Genomic DNA, 6841 nt, shown 5'->3' with positions numbered 1-6841 from the left:
ATAACAGACATGCCATTGACCGATATACTATGACTATACGAACTAATCCAAAACCTGCCATGACAAGCTGCTTATGTAATATGAAAGTGGGTGGTCCTTAACGTCATTTGAGTAGTATACTTCGTGCAGACACAGCAAAACAAGAACAGATCAATTCCAATAAGACAATATTTTCACACACCATAAATATTTACGGCATCCAACAGAATCAAATAATTATGCACAATTATCACTTCTATGTGATCCAAAGTAACATCAACCCTTCTTGTGAAACACACAAATATGGACACTGTGAAGCTGTATGTCTGTATGAGTGAGTGAGTTTTGTTTTTTGCTGCTTTTAGCAATATTCCATCAATATCACACAGGGACACCAGAAATGGACTTCACAAATTGTACCCATGTGAGGAATTGAAGACCTGGGTCTTCAGCCCTTCCAGAAAAATCACATGTTCAATATCTCCAGCTGATGTTTACAGGCAATTTAAAGAAAGATTTATGATGTTTTGTAAACTGTGCCAGAGCTGTGAGACGAAACACAATTACCATGAATCATACTTTAGAGTAGATATATAATACTTAAACAATACTAATCCCTTGTTCACCTAAACAGTTCCAGAGAAATGTTATTTGTTAGAAAATATGTTATAAATGGGAAAGATGAGTTAATTATAGGCATTATACTTGACAAATGACAATAAACCCTCTTGTAACCCCTGAACCAATCATATGTATCGTGTATGTTCTATTTAATATCAGCTATTCACAAATTTACAACAATCATCATTAAAAGTGTTTCTGTGTGTGTGTGTGCATGTATGTGTGTATGCACATATATATTCACTTATGCTATATCAATATTAATCATACTGAAATAATTATATAAAAACATCTAGAGTATCAAACATTCAATCTGATAAAAAGCACTTAAAACATTCGTCAGAAAAGATCTTTCACGTCAGAAGTAAAAACTAGTATTTATTAGTAAAAAAAATGATAAACACAGATTGTGACTAAGCTTTTAGTGAAATAAAACAAGACAATATAAATTTATCTTTAAAACAATGCAAAAAATATATAAAACATTTCATCCTGTTAGAAAAATAACCACAAATTTAAATGATTATTATATTGTGTCCATTTGTTTGATCTGTTTCTAAGAATGTTAAAAACAAACCTTTAGTAATTAAATACATGCAATACAGTATGTCGACTAGATAGTTCCCATATATACACAAACTAACTGAATGTACTATCACAATCTAAAAAACATTGACTAAAAAGTTCAACTAAGTATGCAAGCACATGTAAGCAGTTGTGGGTAATAGTACAAGAAGCCTTGCAACATATGAAGTACTTCATAAACAACATCAAATGAATGAATGAAACTATTTTCCTTGGCAACATTCATTACATTTTAAAAATCAAACAAATTATGCTTGTGGACTAATTATGCAGATTGACAGAGAAGTGTGTACATCATTCTCTCTAAGTGGACTGTGAAAGAGGGCTTTTGTGTAATCAAACGTTGTTAACGGTATTCAGTAATATCAGGGCATGGTGGCTTAACATGGAGGTCAGAGATGTTTATGACTTGAAAACTATGACAATGTATGTAATTGACTGAACAATTCACACAGGTTTGTGATTGAAGCCCATGATCCATGCATCCTTGCAATACCAAGGGGGGACAACTCTGCACATTAATAACTGTCTTAGATGATCTGAAAACCCAGTGTCCTCCCAGAACCCTCTTGAAATATTCAAATTAGGTTATTAACATCTGTTTATTATGTAATGTACATACCAATCCAAATTATACAAGAAGTACAAGAAACATATTGAAAAAGTTTTTAATACATTGTTTTGTGTTGTTCTAGACAATGTAAACTCATCATTTCTCCGAGGATTTTTTATATTTCTTTTTTTTACATTCTTTTCAGTATATTGACAAATAAATCTGAAAAAAAACCACTAAAATGTTTTGGTCTAAACATCTTAAAAGTATTTAAGAACACAATTTCTGTAGACATGTGTTCATAGAGATTCACTTTGTAAGACCTATGTGCAGTAGCTGTACCTTGCAATAAACATGGCTGACACCATCCTGTATGAAGCTGTTATGAAAGGAGCATTCTGATTGGCTGCTCACGTACAGAAAACTGTACTGGTGATTGAAGGGTAAGGAACAAAGAGAGAGCAATTTGCATCACTTACAAATCACCTACAATTAAAAGAAAATCATAATCAAAGTGAATATCTGGGCAAACTACATACATCTTGAACCGAGAAAATAGGTTTCAAAGACAACGGAGCATTTGTAATACTCAACACAAAACAGTCAATTGTTCAATAGATCTTTTAATAGTAACATTAATTAAAAAAACAGTGAAGCACACTAATACAACAACAACAAATCTGGTGTATTTGTTGACAATGCCTTGAAATATGCATATTTTATCTTAACTTTGGCATTGAAACCCATAGCCATAGAACAAAGAGTCCCACTGATATTGGTAACTATGTCAAACCTATTGTCAAAATATTTGTATGACTAGAATAATTAATGAGAACCAACATATCTTTTTATGCATAGAAGTTACTTGATACATTGCAGTAACATCACCATATTTGGCTTTCCACAGTCATGGAGCTGTACATGGTGTTGCTTTACTTACAACCATAAGTATATGAACAGATTGTTCTTCTCAGCTATTTGAAAGATTCAGTCGAAGTTTCACTTGGGTATATGTATATATGGTAAAATGCAAAACAAACTATGTCAATTCATGATGGACTCAACATTATCATTACAAGAAAAACAGATTTATTGTGAGTATAAATTTACTCTAAAAGTGGCAAAGCATCACTTGAATCTTTCATATTACTTTCATTAACTTTGTGGTCCTTTTAAAGAATTTTTATTCAATTATTTTGAGTAGCAAATATAGATTATTTATTACTCGCCCATGGAAGATACTGCAGTGTAATATTTTTATAGCGATATTACACTAGTGTTATACCGCCAGACGTATCATGTCATAATGGTTTACAGTTATGACATCATAATGCTAATACCTCTGTCACAATGGTATTAGACCTTGCTGAGTCATCACACTGGCAGTGTCTATCAGTTTATGTTGAAGAGTAATAAACAAAATACTAAATTCGCTTCCGTGAAATACCATTTTTATTAAACTCGTGAAAGATTTAGTATCAAACTCGCTTTCACTCTTTTGATACAAATAAAAATGGTATTACACGGAAGGTCGTTTAGTATCCTCCATATCGCAATTGAAAAAGTAAAGTGTAAGTTCACAAGAAAAGGTAAGCATTAATGTAATCTGTTTGAAGTAAGTTCAGGAAGTCCACATAACATCTGATATAGAGATATGTAAAATAATTACCATATTCATAATCAAATCAATACATCTTATCTTACCTTACACATAAATGTTGTTTTCTGATTGGCTGAGCCAATCAATGTACCCCGCTTACAAACGAGTAACATTTTCTCTGTTACCTGCTGGAAATGCCGAACTGTGGGAATTCATTTGGTACTTCATGTTAGTAGTGTTTGGGCTGTTGCCTAACTCTGGTACTCCTCATTATGATCCACTACCCGTGCTTCAAACAGTTCAAAATTACCATTGAGGTGTTCGGTAAGATAAATATGTTGTAGTGGTCCCTCGGGCCCATGGGTTGATGTACCCTCCCGTCCCACGGGTTGATGTACCCTCGGGGCCCATGGGTTGATGTACCCTCGATGGCCCATGGGTTGATGTACCCTCGATGGCCCATGGGTTGATGTACCCTCGGGGAATATACATATTCTTGAACCGTGTCAAGCAGAATATTCCAGCTTGACTATGGTACAAGAATTTGTACCGAAATGTCACACTCACGAAATAAAAGAACTTGTTATCTATAAACTTTGTCATTAAAGATGAGAACCAAGGAGGTGAAACAATGTGTCTCCTGTAGATTTATGTTTTGCTTATTACTTTGCTGAAGGATGCACACAGCTGTATCAGTACCTGTTAGTAAAACAAACACCAAAATTGTTTTGACTCAAAAAGATCTACCTTACAAACTGCTTGATACTTTCTACAGCCCAGCATAAGGGCAGGTTCTTTCTAAAGTCTAAAACATGCTAAAATGTTTATCTCCATCGACAACACATTTACATCGACAGATGCAGATTACATGGTCATGTACAACAGCAAAATATACTGAGGGAAACAAATAAGGGAACACCACTTCATGGCAGTGATCCTTTATTTATTCTCAGATTTCCTCCCACAGCTCTATTCAAAACTGGAAAATATGAAAGGAACACTTGCATTTCCCTGTGTTCCTATATTTGTTACTTTCAGTATAAGTGCTGGATAATAAAATAAAACAGGAACCGCTGGTTCCACTTTATCAACAAGAGGGTTACTTTGTATAAACAGAGCTACCACTATAATAAATGCAGGCGTTTGGCAGTGGACATTATCCTCAAAGCTAATATCAGCCGTGTACTATACCTCTATATACCCCACACTAATATCAACATGCCACAGTGGTATACTACATTTATTTACCACCTTGAATACGGAATACTAACACTAGTGCTATAATATTACATGTTATTACTACTGAACAATTGACCTACAATCCACTTTGGTGAACCCCACAATCAGGGATAAGTTGCAGACGAACATAGAATTATAACTTAGGCCATTGGGATTTAAACCCACAATCACAGGATCCTGCTGTGCCAAAGGCATGCAACTCTGCACAGCAAATTGTGGTGCCTTCATGACTGGGACACACATGCCCTCAGTAGGTGGTTGTGATGATGATGATGATGATGGTGATGGTGATGATGACGATGATGATGATGAAAAATGTTTATGCCATCTTCTCAATATGTCCACCATGCCATCTTCCATGCCTCACAACATGTTGCTCCACCAGGGCATATACAGAGAAAGGGGGGTGCACATTGAGCAAAGCCTTTTCACAACAATGGTCGGATCATCCCCTCGGCAACCAGGGGCTTTGGCAAATATGATGATACCTGGAACTCAACACTCTGATGAGCTGTCATGTAGGTAAGCGTTGTCGAACTATGGTGATCAAACCATTCTGGTCTGGTCGAGGAAACCTCTATTGTAACAATCAAAACATCTAACAAAAAATTACAGTGAAACAACAGCGAGATTGGTGAGTGAGTGAGTTCAGTTTACCTGCTTCCACAGGAAAAACAAGTTCTATAAAAATATAACACTCTTAACATTCAAAACTTCCACAGGACATAGCACAGTCTCTTCCCACAGAGGTTATTCAAGAGAATGGACATAGCACTACTATGAAATGTGTTGCAGGTCATTGTGACATCATAGGTCACCATGACATCACAATCAAATTACATCACAAATGTCTCTGCCTCTGAAGCTGATAAGCTTCTTTTTTCATTAAGTACACTGGTTATGTTTATTTCAAAACTGAAAACCTGGAAAGAATGGTTGTTGATTTTTGGTATCAAATATATTGATATATCAATAAATAGTTTAAACTTTAAGCCTTGTCAGTTGTTATAGTAACACAGGTAGATACTCGATCCAAGTGATATTATACATTTGGCTTATCATGTTTGTCACAAAACAACATTTAAGTAGCAGTATTGCAGTCACTCCAGCATCCCTGTTTTAAATGAATAACACCGAATGTCATCCATCTTGAAACCCAGGTGTATTATCTTATTACATAGCAGGCTCAGCATACATTGTTATTGTTAGTTTTACGTCAAACACCTCTTTAAATATTTAGATGCTAAATGTGTGTGTCCAATGTACACGAATCTTGCTTTATCACAGCACCTGATATAAAACAAATTCACTCTCATGCAAAAAAATATTATTATTATTATTATTATTATTATTATTATTAAAAGTCAATGTTACAGTATGGAAGTGTTGTCATAACACTGGACACTATTTTGAACAGAACCTGTTCCACAATTTGCTCTTAAGAAAAGTCGGTCACTTTGTGTAACTGGACAGAAGGGAGCAGATCAGGCCTTAAAGCAGGCACTCTACCAGCCAATAGAGCTGTCGGACACTGCGAACACAACATATCTAGGCAGTTCATGTGACACTCGGTCCAACACTTTGTCAAATGAACTAATTCCATTAATCAATGCTGCTGTGACCTAATACTAATAAGTGAGTGAGTGAGTGATAGGTTTTTACGCTGCTTTTAGCAATATTCAAGCAATATCATGGCGGGGTACACCAGAAATGGGCTTCACACATTGTACACATGAGGGGAATTGAACCAGGCCCATCGACATGACGAGCGAACACTCAAACCACTGGGCTACCCCACCTCCTCTAATACTAGTGAGAATCTGTGAGAACACACATGATAAATATATAGTTGCCATGTTAGTCTCTCATGTGGTGACTGTGACTTGACACGAAGGTGCGGACACCAGACACAGAGAGTAGTTAACTCTTATTCTGGATGTAGCACTCCGGATGCCAATGTTTATTTGATCCATTGATGCAATTTTCAATGCTGAAATGTATTTTTGATCTTCTCGTTTTGCAAAGAGTGACAAATCGATGAAATATTTAGCTCAAGGTCATCTGCAATCGTGTCCATGTATTCTATGTGAACACCTCAGTCTAATTTGCATGTACTAGATGTACCAGACTCCAGAGTTCTTCAACTGGATGCAAGAACAATTTCTGTAGCCAGGTGCCTTAAGATGGAGGTTGGCACCTTCCTACATATAAAGCGGCCTTCACATGGCAAACACGTGCTGTTACAATTTTAAAAGTGTTCAAAC

Source organism: Haliotis rubra, unplaced genomic scaffold (genome assembly GCF_003918875.1).
Source record: "Haliotis rubra isolate DU_JTF1 unplaced genomic scaffold, ASM391887v1 Scf426, whole genome shotgun sequence".
Lineage (NCBI taxonomy): Eukaryota > Metazoa > Mollusca > Gastropoda > Lepetellida > Haliotidae > Haliotis > Haliotis rubra.
The sequence above is the reverse complement of the archived record's forward strand: the minus strand, read 5'-3'. Positions refer to the sequence as shown.